General features: G+C 44.2%; 1 protein-coding gene and 1 long non-coding RNA gene across 2 annotated transcripts in view; both read right to left on the bottom strand.

The window, feature by feature from the left end:
* Positions 1-17,130, bottom strand: part of LOC146187761 (uncharacterized) — a 40,915-nt gene that overhangs the window by 1,731 nt on the left and 22,054 nt on the right. The gene's annotated exons all lie outside the window — the stretch shown is intronic.
* Positions 3,910-14,357, bottom strand: LOC146187763 (uncharacterized). The gene is made up of 4 exons (XR_014707437.1): positions 13,585-14,357; positions 9,096-9,184; positions 8,332-8,387; positions 3,910-4,460 (listed from the first exon to the last, which is right to left on the bottom strand). It is a non-coding gene; the product is annotated as an uncharacterized LOC146187763 (long non-coding RNA).

Genomic DNA, 17,130 nt, shown 5'->3' with positions numbered 1-17,130 from the left:
CAGTTTCCCAGCATTTCAATCAGATGGGCCGTAAGGTTGTTGAAATTTATTTATTTATTCTCCATGTTGGGCTTTAAATCTTCAAGGGACACAAAATATAGGGTGGCATATCTAATCCATAAATTTAGAACATTGGAACCAACAGGAGCAAATATTGTTACGTGAAAACTATGTATTTACAGTATATTTACAACAGCCTCAACTAGCAGAGCCGCGAGCAGCAACATGGAACCAGGCCCACTTTGTTATCTCCTTGTCCCTTCCACGAGGCAAGTGAAGGAAACACTTCGTTGTCGTTATCTTGCAACAATATCTTGAAAGAAGCATTAGTATTCCTTAAATATATTTCCTCTCTGCCACAACTGGTCATGAAAACAATCCCATAAAGTGTAAATAGTACAGTTTATTCATAGCACATGTGCATACTCTGGATCCCCGCCCCCCCTCCTGTAAAAGCATAAGCTCCAATTGTTTTTTCAAACATGTTTGTTTCTCACTACTTCTTACTTTGGTTCCCCCTTGAATTGTTTCAGATAATGCCATGCTTGGCAGGTATAGTATACTCTGATTTGTTGTTATTTTGATTTCTTTTTGTCATTCTCTCCCCTTTCCAAAACCTCTTGATAGCTGTTCCTATGCAGCTGCATTGCTCATCAGGTCCCTTTGGAATGCTTGTTCCTTTCAATGTATGAAGGAGCACTGAACAAGGGTAAAAGGGGTACAAGAATGCTGAATTGGGTGAGTTGGTGAGTTTGCAGTTGTCCTTGTCTTCTTTGCGCTACATTTCCTAAAATGTAAAAGGGGTACATCTCAGTTTGCAGGTCGAGCCAACGTTTCGACAAGTGGACTTGTCTTCGTCTGGGCAAAGCGATCATCAGTGGCAGGGGTTTAAATACGCTTTTGCTTCCAAAGAAGAAAAGCTGTGGAGGTGAAAATGGGTGGGAATAAAGCAGGTGAAGGAGTGGGGAGGGGAGGATGGGTGAGAAGATGAGAAGAAAGTAGGTCATGGAGTGAAGAAACAAAAAACATCTTCAGTATGTATTTCTCAGCCTGGAACCAGGGATCCTGTGGCCAGTAAAAGAAGTAAAAGCAGCATACCAGGAAAAACTACAATACCGGGTAGATGATTAGTCACCACTTAAGAAAATCCCTTAAGTATATTCCCTATGCAACATAACTATTCGGGGAAACAATCCCACATAGCGTTAATTGTACAGTTTATTCTCAATGCATGTACACTCTATTCCCTTCTGCAATAGCATAAGCTGTACATGTTTCTCCAAACACATTTCCCCCTTATCACTTGTTGCTTGAGTTTGTCCTCAAACCTTTTTTTTTTTTTTGCATCCATTTGTGGTTCACTGTGTGGTTATTATCCTGTGACTTTGTACACACCTCCCCCCCCCCCCCCCCCCCCCGCCACCACCACCACCAGCTTTGCAGAGTTTTAAGAATTGGCCCCCTTAGATATATTCCTTATCAGGGCCCTTTGCAAAGCCTGTCTCTTTGTAAGGTGTATCTGCACCAAACCCTCTTAAGTGGTGACAAATCATCTTCCGGGTATTGTAGTTTTTCCTGGTATGCTGCTTTTACTTCTTTTGCAGGCCACAAGATCCCTGGTTCCAAGCTGAGAAATACATACGTATTTACTCGAATCTAACGCGCCCTCGATTGTAACGCGCACCCGTTTTTCGTGACCCCCACCCCGGATAAAAAAAAAAAGCTCCGATTGTAACGCGCACCCGTTCTCCGCGAAAAAGAGTACCGCGCACCTAACGCTTTCATACAGCAATACAACTTTGTCTCGTTTGGAAAAGCAAAGATTTAATCTCGGTGCACTAAAAAACACACACACAAAAGGAAACGGCTTATCTTGCCAAGATTGTCACTATGCCGGCACAAGGTTCACTCGTCGTCGCTGTCAGACAACTCCTTGTCACTGCTGACGGATCAAAGCATCTCATCCTCGGTGCCGTCCATGACATTCGATATGCCACATTTTTTAAAGGCCTTGATGACCATGGCAGACGGTATCGTGCACCACGCATCTTTCGCCCATCCAGTGAACTCTTGCAGCGAGGCACGCTTCATTCTGTTGCTGGGAGTGAATTCATGGCAGCCACTCACAAGCCATTCGGTGTACAGCGCCCGAATCCTATCTTTCACTGGCTTGTTCAAGCAAACATCGAGCGGCTGGAGCTGCGATGTCATGCCACCTGGTATCACGACAAGGTCGGTGTTGCACGCAGCGAGCTTGTCCTTGATGCGTTGGTCGAGATGGCACTTGAAAGCGTCGAGCACAAGCATCGCACGCAGGCCCAAACTGCCGCCGGGTCTCTTGCGCCAGACGTTATCGATCCAGTCGGCGACCAAGTCCGTTGTCATCCAACTTTTTTCATTGGCGCGCACAATCACGCCACTCGGAAACACGATTCCTTTCGGGGGCGTCTTGCGCCTGAATTGGGTGAGTGAGTACGGGGGCAGCTTGTGTCCATCCGCGGTGCAACAAAGCATTGCGGTGACGCGTGTTTTTTCGTGGCCGGAAGACAACACGCGCACTTGCTTCGCCCCCTTCTTTTCAACGGTTGTGGTGGCAGGCATGTCAAAGTACAGCGGTGTCTGATCGGCATTTCCAATCTGGCCGAGGTGGTAGCCGTACTTGCGGCGCAAACTCAGAACGAACCGCTGAAAACTGTGCAGCTTTTCTTCGTACTCTTCAGGCAACTTCTGGCATATCCCTGTCCGCCTTCGAAGAGAAAAGCCTTTTCTCTTCATAAAATTAGACAGCCAGCACCTGCTCGCTTTAAAGTCGCTCCGCGTTAGCCCTGTTTGTAGGGCTAGCTGCATGGCCCGGACTTTGAGCAGGTCCGTCGTCACTGGCCGCTGCGCCGCTCGCTGCTCTAGAACATATTCTGCGAGCCGCTCTTCTATTTCGGTGAACCGGCCCTGCTTCGGTCCACTGAAACCTTTTCGTGTAGCCTTGCTGCCGAAAATCTTTTCCTTCTGCTTGCGCCAGTCCCGCACGCATGTTTCCGGAACTCCGAATGCGCGTGATGCGGCCCGATTTCCGTCCGTCTCTGCACACACGATGACTTTCCGTTTAAATGCGGCATCATGATGAACTCGACGAATCTTCGGCACGTCCATACTGGTCGGTCAATCGCAGAAAACGGGTAGGCTAACCAAAGCACATGTACCAGAGCACACGAAGGACGCTACTGCAGCTAGGCATAGACAGCTAGACCAGCTAGTAGGCTCGAAGTGCATACCAGGCGGCCATTTTGAAATGCCGATGGCGATATGATATCGGAGATTTAGGGTCGTACTCGATTCTAGCGCGCACCCAATTTTTGGACACGATATATCGGAAAAAAGGTGCGCGTTAGATTCGAGTAAATATGGTACTGAAGATTTATTTATTTTTTCACTGCATGACCTACTTCCTTCTCACCCATCCTCCCCTCCACACTCCTTCACCTACTTTCTTCTCACCCACTTTTCCCTCCTAAACTTTTCTTCTTCGGAAGCAAAAGCGTATTTAAACCCCTGCCAGTGATAATCACTTTGCCCAGACGAAAACAAGTCCACTTGTCGAAACGTTGGCTCGACCTGTGAACTGAGGCGTACCCCTTTTACACTTGTTCAGTGCTCCTTCATAACGGGTAAACCATCTTCTACCTGTCCCCTTTCAAGAAACACGTGTCAGCATCGAACCTGCTTTCGGTGCTGACAATCGTCTACTTCGCATATTAGATTTTCTTGCTGCTGCTGCTTTTCTTTTTCTTTTTTTTTTCATGTGATGGAGGCACTGGTTCCATGCTCATAGAAATTCATACCCAAGGAAACATTCTTTCACTTCTCGCCCTGCTTCTCCCCCCCCCTGGCTTTTCTTCTTCGGAAGCAAAAGCGTATTTAAAACCTCCACCAGTAATTGTGCTGCCCAGACGAAGACAAGTCCCCTTGTCGAAATGTTGGCTCGGCTTGCTAACTGAGGCTCCCCCTCTACACTTGTTCAGTGCTCTTTCATCCTACAAGCGAATTCCCTACTTTGATCTAATAGATGTGCCACCTTCATGGTCCCAACAGCGCAACAAACTTTGTTTAGACTTGATGTTAAATTCCTCTGTTCATAGTAAAACTCAAGGTGTATCTGGGACAATTAGATTTCTAACTGCTTAGACTGTGCAGCTCTGACAGGTCAACTTTCAGTGCCCCAATGAGGCATTTACACTGCCCAACTTGACACACAGTACTTTCAGAGAGAATCATGCTTAGCAACAGGTATAAAAAAATAATGCAGAATAGGTGCCTCTTATAAAGGGCTACAGGTTAACTTAATTTTCATTGCAACAGTTGATCAACACTTACAGGACGGCCAAAACACTCAGCACCTCCAGTATTTCCTGCTGCTGCACCAGCCATCCCAGAAGTATTGAAGACGTCAACAAGTTCTGGCAACTCTATAAAACAACAGAACATTACAGAAAGAAAACATGAGCAACACTGCGCATCAGAGCTTCAGATGGGTGAAGTTTAAATTTCCCAAACTTATTTAGCTACCGACAGCACAGAGCAACACAAAGATGCTACTCAGCTAGAAATCATCTGCACTATGTCGTGCAGCAACCAACAATGCTACTGAGTAAAACTTATTTGCCTTTGTCTGGGCCTTAGAAAATAACCTTTTATTTATTTATTTATTTTTTCGTTTGCTCCTGCACAAGGTCTGCAGACATAATTAAAAAGGTATCACTTGCAGAGTTTAGAAATCGTTCTTGAGGTGGCACCACAAAAGGCAGCTATGTATTGTACAACCAACAGACATATGAGCTACCACTGCACAGCACCAACTATAAGATTGGAATGCAAGGAGGCAGTGTCCATATTCCAGTGTACATAAAGCAATACCTACAGGAAGAAGGTGTGCCTACATACACACCCACCAGCTGCTCGGTTAAATGGACTCACTTGCTCAAAATAATGCGCAATGGTCTCAACTGCCTCAGATGAAACAGACAAAGCGAGCACTCAGATTAAAATATTCAAGGTGCATTCTGAATGAGTGAGCCCAAGAAAATTTGCACTTTTCTTTCTAGATGCAAGATTTCTGGTTCCCAATTCAACGAAAATGTTTGTACTCTAAAAAAGTAGTCGCATACAGTGCCAAGTCTGAACGACAAGCACTGTATCGCAACAGTGCTCAGATAACAACATTTTAGCGCACATTATTTGGATTACATAACTGGTATCAAAGCCTCCCTTAACCTTCACCCACTGGAAATTCCGACAGAAAATTGCACAACTTTGTCCTCATTGACCAAACTTGCTCTTAGAGTCGCCACTACGCACTTCTCGTTGCCATTATAATTCAATGAGCGTTCAGCATCTTCATGGTCACACTGATGCTTTCAACAGGTCCTTTTTTCCTAGACCAATTGCAGCATAGAATAAATTACCCGAATCAATAGCCTCCAAGCATGACATTTAAATTTACGACTATACTTGCTGCCCATCTAAATGAACAACTACAATGGTTTCCTTTCTGTGCAATTTTTATTCTTTCGAGTTAGTTATGTTGCATTTGTTTTTGCTCTTATACTGCCCATAGTCTGTTTTAGGAGTTTTTGAATTGCGCTCAGGTACAATTTATGGTATTCTTGAATTGCTGTTGTATTACTGCATTGTAGTGCCTGTTCTCGTTTTTCATTTACTGACCGTTGATACATATGTTATCGATTCCCCCCCCCCCCCCCCCCCCAATGTAATACCCCACTTGGGGCCTTTAAGGGATAGAAAATGATGATGAGACACAGTAAAGGTTATGTGAACGCATAACTTTTTCTATCACGCAAATAAGACAGGCAGTCTTGTGCTCGTGCCAATAACTTTGGCATGTAAGTATGCGGCGACATAGCACAGCTAGAAGCAATATAAGAACACAGGAGCACGTGGCCTCCACACTTTGCAAAGTGCTGCCACCGACATGTGATCAGAATCAGCAGTAAAGGCGCACGCAAAGTAAGCTTGGACGGCTCCTTTTTCCGAGGATGCCCTTTACATTATTTCTTTAAACAAAGAAATAAGTGGTCAGTGGTACCATGGATTGACCCATAATTTGATGAAGATTGGACACAGACATGGCATCCGGATTGTTCCCTGCGACATAAAACAGAGCCAAAGGCATGTTTGGTCGAGTGAATAACCAGGAGTTTAAGACTAGATGCCAAACTGCGCACCGGACAAGGTACTCCGATTGTATCCAGGGGATTGTTTACCAGATTCCCTTACATTGTGGGAAGCAATACATTGATTAAAACTTCCTGCTGGGCGAGTTGGTAGTTCATCTTGATGTAGGTTTTTTTTTTTTTTTTTTTTTTAGCGCAAACGTCTCGCCTTTCTTGTCTGTCTTTGTTTGCGCTAAAAAAAAAAAAAAAAAACCTACATCATGGAATACATTGGACAAACAGGAAGATTCATTAATAACAAAATTAGAAAGCACACTGCAGCAATATCGGAGAAGTCAGACATCAACCTCCCAGTGCACTGCAAAGGCTGCTTTATTTGTATTTGCAAAGACCAAAAATGACCAGCTGACCTTCACAATGGGAAGGTTTTGAGAAGGAATAAAGACAGGTTAACAAGGGAAATTTTCAAAGCACATGCAATCAGGAACTCGGAAGACCAATGTGTTACCACGCCTTCAATGGTACTGTTGAAAAAGGAATTAGATTACGCTTGTTGGCAGGATGTTAAAGATAAGGAAGAAGTTAGCTGCAGAGGTAAAGTGAAGGGAGAAAAGATGCGTGGGTTCAGATCAATATAGTTGTCAGTGCAGCGTTGTCCTTGTGTCTGTGTGCGCTTCTTCGGTTTTGTTCCCCTGCTCCGCTGCCTTCTTCCAAGATGTTACACCAACTAGCTCAACGTTCTACTCCATTATTGTTCAACTGAGTGATTTCATGTGAAAACCAAAGCCTTGAATGTACACGGCATTGCGTTCCACTGTTTAGGGCATTTAAAAGGCAATAGATGAGAAATGTATGCGACAGTCAAGCACAGCAAAACTGAACATGCCCGCGCCTACATTTCTTGCCATCACTACCTTGTGTTTCGCCTTGCAGCTCGGAAATTTATTTCTTTCCCTACTTCTTGCTACGCTTTTCCCCTCTTTTACTTCTGAGTGAACTGCACCACCTTCTTTCCATATTCATAGCCAACTTTACTTTTTTATCCTATGCACTGTATTCTTTCCTTCTAAGGCTTATGTAAAGTTGGCTCCTTAGTGTTGGTGAGCCTGATGGTAAAGCCATTAAAAAAAAGCAATTTTGCGTTTTTGTTTGTTTGTTTTTTTTATATCTGCCCTTCGATTCTAAGTAGTGCGTGTGCAGTGATGTAATTTCAAGGGAAGTACATCCCCGTGGCCAGGTGCACTTTACGACAACTGATTGTTACCAAAAATGTTTTTACCATTTAGGCAAAAGATGTCGCTTATGGAAAAGGAACTGGGACTTCAGTTTCATTTTACTATATCCGAGTTTACTATAGTGGGGTTCCACTGTATTAGCACTGCGCTGCGTGTTCATTGTCAGTTTCGCTGAGTTAAGACAGTGCACTCTTAGACAGGCCCTCCAATGGTTAACCGGCTTCAAGACAGCAATAAATGAACCAGCTGTGAATGGACCCCTTTCTAAGTCAAGCCAGAGCTTTGAAATCAATACTGAATTGCAGGCAGTCACAAATTTGCAGTGATGGCAGATGAGACTGGGACAGGCATTGAAAAACATTCCTCATCATATGTCTATTCTGCACATGCACCATGCCAATCATTTAACGTGCCAGAGAGTGCCATGTAATGATTAATCACAGGCCTTTAATTGTGACACTCAATTGTACAGTGAAAATCCTTTCCTATTTACAAAAGTGATCACTAGCTGTAACATGAACTGTAGAAATTAACACAGAGAGCTGAGGCTGTGTGATCACTACATGCATAATATCTGCATTCCCAGGCCATTAAAATTGCAAACAAGCCATTCCTTTCTCCAGTAGACACAATATGAAAAATTTTTGACTGATTTTAACTCTTATTTATGTGGAGGATCAGAATATCGCAAAAGTGTATTTAAATTGCCAATGACAATTTTTTATTCAATATGAGTTATGCATAGATAAGCCTACTAACTATCAGTGCACGTTAAAGAACCCCAGGTGGTCGAAATTTCCGAAGTCCTCCACTGCGGCGTCTCTCATAGCCTGAGTTGCTTTGGGACGTTAAACCCCACAAACCAACCAACCTAACTACTTCAACATAGCCAAAAACATGTAGTTGCTTACCTTTTGATCTAATTCCAGCCTAAGATGCTGTCTCCCCATTTTTGTTTTCCTGGCTTCTATTATACAAAAAAGAAACACCAGAATTTTTTTTCAAAAATGAGGTTTAACTGCTTAAACACAAACAATTTAGAACTGATTCCTAGCTTTTAACAAGCAGCAGTCATTCATCAATAAGAGGCCTGGAGGAATGTAAGAGACTAATGGTATAATGAATAATGCAATTTGAACATTATTTTCAATAGCAAGCTGTGGTACTTAAGAGAATAGTGAAAGCTTAGCATCAACACTAAGGCAACAGGTGATGCCACCAAGCTGCCCATTAAAGCTCACAAAAATAATTTCTTTTGCCGATGTACTGCATATTAAACTCGCTGAAATTGGTGTGCCAGACTTACTGAATAACATAAAAAGCTTTCTGCTAAATAATTTGACAATCTACCAGCTCCAAGATGCTGTGGAGCTGGCAGATACACATGGGGTTCACGACCACCCTGTGCAGGATTTCTGGCTCAAACAGGCTTCTGCTGCACACTGCTAACTCGAATAAGGAAGTTACTACATGATGATCTTAAAACATATGTTAATGGCCTGCAGATCTATTTAATTTCCGACTCTGTCTCAGGGATTAGATTGCAAACGTAAGCATTTTATGCTGTTGTCAAAAAAGGAAAACAATACATTTTTACAGAAATCTAAAAAGCAATACAAAACATTTTCTCATTATGGCCTATAACACACGAATGGAAGGTACAGAAGACAGAAACCTTGCTGGTCTTCAGTTGATGGGCATCACCCTATCCCTCCTCTTCCTCTAGCATTGCATTCAGTAATTTTTCCAGATTGCTGCGCACAGCTAGGAAGAAGAAAACCTATTAGTAGACACTCTCATACCAGTCTTTGCTTCACTCTATATTATGGCTTGTGAATGACATCACTTGCCTTAACATACAAATGCCACAGTTCAAAATTGAGCTCTTGCTCTGAAAAAGCAATGACTGTTCATTTTTGTTTTTACATATCGAACACACTGGGCGGGGACACTTATATCCCCACCCACGGTGTCCGATATGCAAGAACAAAAATGTTGAAGCCGGCTTGCTGTGGGACTGCCCAGCACTGAAATTGACACGAATCCCGGCACTTGGCGAAAGCTAGCCTACCAGCAAACAATCCTGCCACGTATATCACCTGGACGCAGGGACTCCTTGACTTCATAAAATCACCCAACCTTTTTCCATTAATCATTTCTTCATTCTTCATCTCATACCCTAGTGATGCCCTTAGGCAGTAAATATCGTTAAAAAAAAACAAAAATCAGACGGCACAAGCAGGCAATGTACTTTCCGGTTCTAACCCAAAAACATTAATGGGATGAAATTCAGGAGCAGCTGCAAACTGGAAATTTTGTAGTATATGGTGTAGCAGAAACCCACCTTAGAGACAGTGAAGAACCTCCACACATTGAAGGATACTCATGGCTGGGGTGCAATAGAAAAGGGAAGGACCGAAAAGGAGGTGGCCTGGGGGCGCTAATCAAAGGCCAAGATTGGAAAAGGATAACAGAAAGCTGCAGAGAACATATATGGCTCCAGGGTAGAGTGGGAAAACTAGATACAATACTAGGGTTTGTTTACCTAAAAACAGGAAATGACTCAAATAAGGAAAATTCAGAACATTTCAGATGTTTAGCTAAAGACAGAGGAATTTGGCCAGAATAAGGAAGTGATAATCTTAGGGGATATGAATGCCCACATGGAATTTTTTGATGGAGCTACCGATACGACAGGCAAAATGTTAGGAACATTTTGTGAAGCCCAGGATCTCACAATAGTTAATTCAGAAATAAAGTGTGAGGGAAAAATAACATGGGAAAGAAATAACTCTCATTCCACAATCGACTATTGTCTGATGTCCCACAAGCTGTATGACAGGTTAGTAGGTATGGAAATTGATGAAGAAGGGGCGAAGAGCTTAGGAAGCGATCACAAAAGAATTAAACTCCAATTCGGCGGGACAGCGGCCGCAACAAAAATGCAGGTATGTGAAAGCAACCAGAAACTCAATGATATGCAGTTGGAAAAAGGGTCAAAGCGCATTGAAGACATAGTAAACCAACAACCAAATAGAGAATGGACATACGATGACCTCGTAGAAGTATTTAAAACAGAGCTAAAAAAGGGCAAGATTAGAAGAGGAAAGAGAAAATATAAACCAAAAAGCTGGTGGGATGCTGAAGTTAAAGCAGCCATAACGAGGCGTCAAGAGGCATCCAGAGAGCACAGATTAGCAAAGAAGAGGGGAGCCACACCAAGGGAAGTAGAATCCAAATGGGAGGAGTACCTTGAGAGAAAAAGGGAGGCGTCAACCTTAATCCAAATCAAAATAGGAAAAGCTGGGGTCCAGTGGATGATGGACATAAGTAAAAAAGATAAAAATGCTGCAAAGAGGTTTTGGAACCACATAAGGCTACAAGCAAAAAAGACGGAAGGGGTCCAACACTCACTGACCACAGAGGAAGGAAAAAGAGTGGAGGGAGAGGAAGCACAGGAATATGTTAGGCGCACAATAGAAACAGCCTTTGCCAGTCTGGAAGTGAATACCGCAGAAGAAATGGAGAATAATGAGGACCACAGGGACGAGGAGCAAGAATACAAGGAGATGACAGCAAGACAATGGGCAAAAATAGAACGGAAGGTCCCCTTGGGAACAGCGACAGGACCAGATAGCATACCCATGGGATTGATTACCAGATTAAGACAAAAAAGCAAAGTAAAATTGCGACAGTTGATTGAACAAACAATAAAGGGCGGTCAAGTACCAAAAGATTGGAAATTAAGCAGGATGAGACTAATATACAAAGGCAAGGGAAGCAGAGATAACAAAGTCCTATCGGCCAATCACAGTTACATCAGTTATATACAGGGTAGCAATGCAGTTAGTAAAAGTAATGATGGAGGAATGGGCAGAAGGAGGGAATATCCTCGGAGAACTACAAAATGGTTTCCGCAAGGACAGAAGACTAGAGGATAATTTATTTGTGGTTACCCAGTGTATAGAAACAGCAGCTGCAAGTCAGAGACCATTATGGATAGCGTTTTTAGATATTAAAGGGGCATACGACAGTGTAGATCAGAAAAAACTGTGGGACCAGTTGAAGGAATATGGCCTGAATAAAAACCTGGTTCAGTTCATACAAGAAGTGTATGCAGATAATGAGGCAGTGATAGTATGGGAGACGGAAACAACAAAACCAGCAAAAATAAAAAGGGGGCTTAGGCAAGGGTGCCCACTGTCACCGCTGCTTTTCATGATATACATGAGCCAAATGGAAAGGCGCCTGGAGGAAAGTAATAAGGGATTCGATGCAAGCTATATGCGGGGAGGACAGAAAGTAACACAAGTTCTACCAGGATTGATGTACGCGGATGACATTGTACTGCTGGCAGATAAGAGGGATGGGTTGCAGGAGCTGCTTAAGATCTGTGGAGAAGAGGGCGAAAAGCTGGGACTGCAATTTAGCAGTGAAAAATCAGGAATAATGGTATTTAATGATGAAAGGGGGGACGTGCTGGAAATACAAGGCACCAAGGTTGAACATGTGGAGAGCTATAAATACCTGGGCATATGGATCAACGAAGGAAAAAATTACCTAGAAAAGCATGAAGGAATTACGATAGACAAAGGGAAAAGGAGTTCGGATATTATGAAACACAGGGCCCTCTGGAATTATAACAGGTATGAGGTTGTTAGAGGAGTATGGAAGGGTGTTATGGTACCAGGACTCACTTTTGGAAATGCAGTCCTGTGCATGAAATCAGAAGTACAGTCAGGCCTTGAAATCAGACAGAAAAAGGTAGGTAGATTGGCATTGGGAGCACATGGCAACACACCTAATGAAGGAGTCCAGGGAGATATGGGCTGGGCATCATTTGAGGTTAGAGAGGCAATTAGCAAACTAAAATATGATCAGAGACTAACCGAAATGGAGGAATCAAGGTGGGCACGAAAAATGTACAAGCACCTCTTCATGAAAACCCTGAATACGAAATGGACTAACAGAACCCGAAAGCTCAGATTTAAGTACCTAGAGTTTGGAGATACACCGCAGCAAAACAGCAGCATTGAAAAGCAAGTAAAGGAGGCAGAAAGGAAAATGTGGGAGGAAAGAATGCAAGGAAAATCAACATTGGGTATGTATAGAACTCGAAAACAGGATATAAAGAAAGAAAGTTTATTCGACAACTCACGAGGGAGCTCATTGCTGTTTGAGGCTAGGACAGGGGCCCACAGAACAAAAACGTACAGGAAAAAATTTCAGGAAGTAGATATATTATGCGCGGCGTGCGGAACTGAGGAGGAAACAACGGAACATGTTGTTCTAAGGTGCCAAAAACTTCGTCCTGCCCTTCCCGCGGAAAAAGCGGCAGATCTGGAGAGAGCGCTGGGATTTGCTGGGGAAGATGGACGAATGGATGAGGAACGCGTTCTGATAACAAAAGAGAGGTTAGAGGATTGGTGGAAAAAGTCAAGAGAATAAAGAGAGGAAAAAAAGGGAGGGGGGCAGATACGGGCGAATTAGAAGCTAAAAATGGGTAGAGATAAATATATTTCTTTTAATTTTTTGGCTAGGCGGCGCAAGCTGCCGCCCGATTCAAAGGGCAGAGCCACTATCATCCATCCATCCAAAAAAATTGCGGCATCTGAAAAACCCAATAACGCCGGTTTTTGGTACCTAGTACCAGTTCTTGAAAAACTTTTCCTCTTCCGTCCCTTCAGAGTACAGAAACAAGCACAAAGTATTTTAACCATGGCTCCACTTGTGTACGTTATTGCAAAATCCGGACACTGCGATATGTGCCAAAAGTATTTCTGTGGCTTGACATCGTATTTTTTCTCCCTTAATACCAACGTTGGGAAAAAAATTACTGCACTGTCGACATGTTGAGCACTACGTGCATGCCCCTTCTCCCCAATGAGGGCCGTAAATATAAATAACCAAAGAACTTGGGAGACCCTGCACAGCTCTGACCCTGAGACCCAGCTGGGCGCGATCAACCTGGCCGAAGAACAACACACCAGCCTGCATCCGAGGCGAAGCGCCAGACGCAGGTGGCGGAGATACGCGAAGTCTATTCCTCCTTCTTGATAAACATGCATGCATACCGCCACAGCGAAATAGCAGCGCTATCTGGCTCAATGCAAGGGCGCCAGTTCTACATCTGCAAAAAATACAATAATAGTCTGTATACTTACGGCTGAACTTGACAGCTTGCGCGACGAGCAGCTTTGATGAGCCAGTTGCCCGCCGTTTTTTATCCTCTCGGGCCAGGCAACGTTTACCCAATTGACCTTCTGTTGAAGGGCCGCTGAACGTCGGCAAGGTTTTTGAGTTACGTCTGACGACTGCGTCGTGCCCCTGAATTACATTAACATACTCTACAGCAAAAGATTCATCGGGAAATCGGAACAGCGCGAACTTGTACAAGTACAGAACAAGATGTCACATGTCACCAATGGATCCCAAAATGGCCTAATCGGATGGATGGATGGATGGATAAGGCTGAACCCTTTGAATCGGGCGGCGGCGCCACAGGCCGCCTAGCCGTGAATAGTAATATATAGTGTGGACCTATTCTTGCCTTCCTTTCAGCCACCAATCAGCTAACCTTCGTTTGGTTATTTCTACCCTTTTAAAGTCTATTTTCCCTTCATTATCCTTAAACCCCAATGCTTTGGCTAAATCTGGCCCATTGCCTTGAACTATAGGGCGGAGCCCTTTACAGGAAATTATTAAGTGTTCAGGCGTTTCCTCATCCTCCCCACACACCCTGCACAGCGTGTCTATCTCTTGGTACTTGACTCGGTACGTCTTAGTCCGCAATACTCCTGTCCTAGCCTCGAACAACAATGGGCTGCCCCTAGAATTATCGTAAATGTTTTCTTTGGCTATTTCCTGCTTGAACGTTCGGTACATTTCTAATGCTGATTTAGTCTCCATCCCTGTTTTCCACAGACCCCTCTCTGTTTCCTTAACCTATAAGGAGTAAATAATGTTTCTTTCTCTTGTTTTAGTAGTAACTCACACCATTTAGCCCCAAATCTAGCCCTTGTTAACAATCTTTTTCCTCATTTATTTTTTTTTTCACAGACATCTTTTTACCATGTATACAAGCATGGCCTCCGAGATCACCAAACGCGCGCGTTTGGTGATCTCGGAGGCCATAATACAAGCAACTTTTTTTTATATATTTATTTTTCAAATTTTATAGGCCTACACGTCACATTTTTGTCTCGCTTGACATTGACACACACAATCCTTCTGCATCTGCTTTTGTGTCTGCTCACGTTTTGTAACGCACCATAATGAGTACAGCTTCATATACAAAGGCGTAGCAATTTCATTATAAACTCCATTCTTATTTCATTTTTTTTTTTTTTTGTCAATTAGCGGTCGCCGTCGTCAGACAAGTTGTCCTGCATGTTGCTCCTTTTACCCGAAAGTTAACGAAGAACTCGTCCGCACCGTTATGAAGACGATTGTTCGAAAGGATAACAATTCGGCGTTCTCGCTGTCTCGGCATCATTTCACTAGAACTGCTAGCTGAGAGGCGCACACGACCACAAAACATCAGTCATGATGTATGTGCACCCCTCGAATGTATTCAGGAAAACAAAAGGGACGCAGGAGGTTTAGGAGGTATGATCTAGTCCTGAAAGTGGTAGTGTGTCCCTCTTAATCACTTGAGTAAGAGACAGAGAAGATCGGCATCGTGGCCACGGACGTTCCGCCACGCTATGCTCTGTGGCCATTCCAACGTGTTAGCAAACACATCGCAAGACATCGTCGCTGCCGTATTCAGCTGATTGTAGTACATATATGAAAGAGTATATGTGTGATCCGTACTAAGCTCGCCATACGTGTTTGATACGACGTCCCGTATATTTGCTTGTGTTATATACGTGATCGGGATTGGGACAGGGGGCCGGTAGAACACTGCACGGGAACGGGCCGCGGGCCAGGGCTTTCTGTGTATACAGCTTCTTTTGGAAATGAAGGAATCCTGCCGCTAAATTTGGTCCAGTGATTTATTTGACGCCGAATAAGAGAAAGCGTATTGTAGACAGAGGAGTAAAATGTCTTCCCAAAACTTTCTTGACGAAACCTTTTTCTTCTACAGGTACTACACTACTGCCCTTAATTATCTGTTGAGAAGAATATTACTGTAAGTTTTTTTTTTGTCTCATCTTGGCATATTTTTATGTACTGGCGGTAAGCAGTGCATTTTTAAGGCGTCTGCGCATGCAGACTTTGTCGGGCCCGGGGCGGGCCTAGTCGCGGAAACGCGGGCCAGGTACGCGCCTGGTTCATGTGTGAATGGGGCCGGGCTGGGCTCGGCCTTTAAACGGTGGGCATGGGCCGGGTCCGGACAGGAAAATCAGGTGCAGAGCTCTAGTCATGGCGTCGAGCGTGTGTTAATGCTGGAAGCACGTAGAGCATGAAAGCTTGCAGCGCGAACCCAAGACCCTTTTTGCAAGAAATTTCTATAAGCCAGCCAGATATATCAACTGAGTTTACCATGGGCAGTATCAAATAACTATAAAAAAACTATTGCAATTAGACCATAATCGTTCAGCGGTTCAATTGTGCAAGTGCGTTACTGCAGGAAAGCCAAATTCAATTTCGAGCGACCCGGGAATTAATCTTGTGCCCTGAACGTCCGTTTCAACTTGGATACCGCGGCTGCGCTCATGTACCCATGCATGTTCAACGGACAGTCCTTCACGCTCTTCAGCGCTTGAATTTTTATCCCGAGAATGAAAACGAGTGAATTAAAACGATGTAGGCCAAGGATCCTGTGGCTTAAAGGCCCACTGTCCACCCTCCGGTCGAAAATATTTTCTTCCCCGGTGACTGTGAGACTTCGCCCCTAGAACGCAAGGCCGCAAAAGTTTTTTGAAAAGAGTAACTAATAACGCAGTTACAGTCACCGCGATCACCCGATTCTGTCATGCTTCTCTCCTTCCGTTCCCTCGCAAAGGTTTTTCACTCTCCTGCCCGAGGTCGTCTAGCCTCCGCAAGACAATTTCCCTTTCGTCCTCCGCGTTTGGCGGGAGGTGGGGCGTGGCACTCCGCGAGCGCGAAAAAAAAAAAAAAAAAAAAAAAAAAAAAAACAGCCGATGAGCGCGCGCCGCTGGATTCAGTCTGGCCGTGGCGAGGGAAAAGCGCGCAGCGAGCGGTAGACACCCATCCTTCTCCCGTCAGCCAGCGAGACGGAACAATGGACGTCGTTCGCGGTACGTACGTCATTACTGTGGCCCGTCGGGCCAGCGCAGGAAACGGTGATGGATGGATGGATGGAAAAACTTTATTTTCGTCAGAGAGCATGTATGGCTGACGGCGACCTGGGTGGCCCACTCCACGGCCCTGGTCTGGACGACCGGTTCTGAGCTGGCCAACACGGCCTCCCACTGCTCGAGGGAAGGATCACGCATAATATCCGCCGGTGGCGGTGCTATGCTACAGCTCCTAAACTACAGCTCCTACAGCTAAACATGCAAGGAGGTAGAAAAAGAGCGAAATGGCTAGAGATAGAACAGCAGTTGAAGGATGACAAAATAGGTGTGTACGCTCTTTGCGAGACTCATCTCAGGGATCTAGAAGATCCGCCGTTTATAGAAGGCTACGTCTGGGAAGGGTGCAACACAACGAGAACGGAAAGAAAGGGTGGAGGGGTAGGTATGCTGATACACCAGGGAACAAACTGGCAAATAATTAAATCATCTTGTAAAGAACATATC

Source organism: Amblyomma maculatum, chromosome 5 (genome assembly GCF_055883805.1).
Source record: "Amblyomma maculatum isolate TAMU_Amacu chromosome 5, ASM5588380v1, whole genome shotgun sequence".
In the NCBI taxonomy this organism is placed as follows: Eukaryota; Metazoa; Arthropoda; class Arachnida; order Ixodida; family Ixodidae; genus Amblyomma; species Amblyomma maculatum.
Note: the sequence above shows the minus strand (reverse complement) of the source record. Positions and strands in the feature narration are given on the sequence as shown.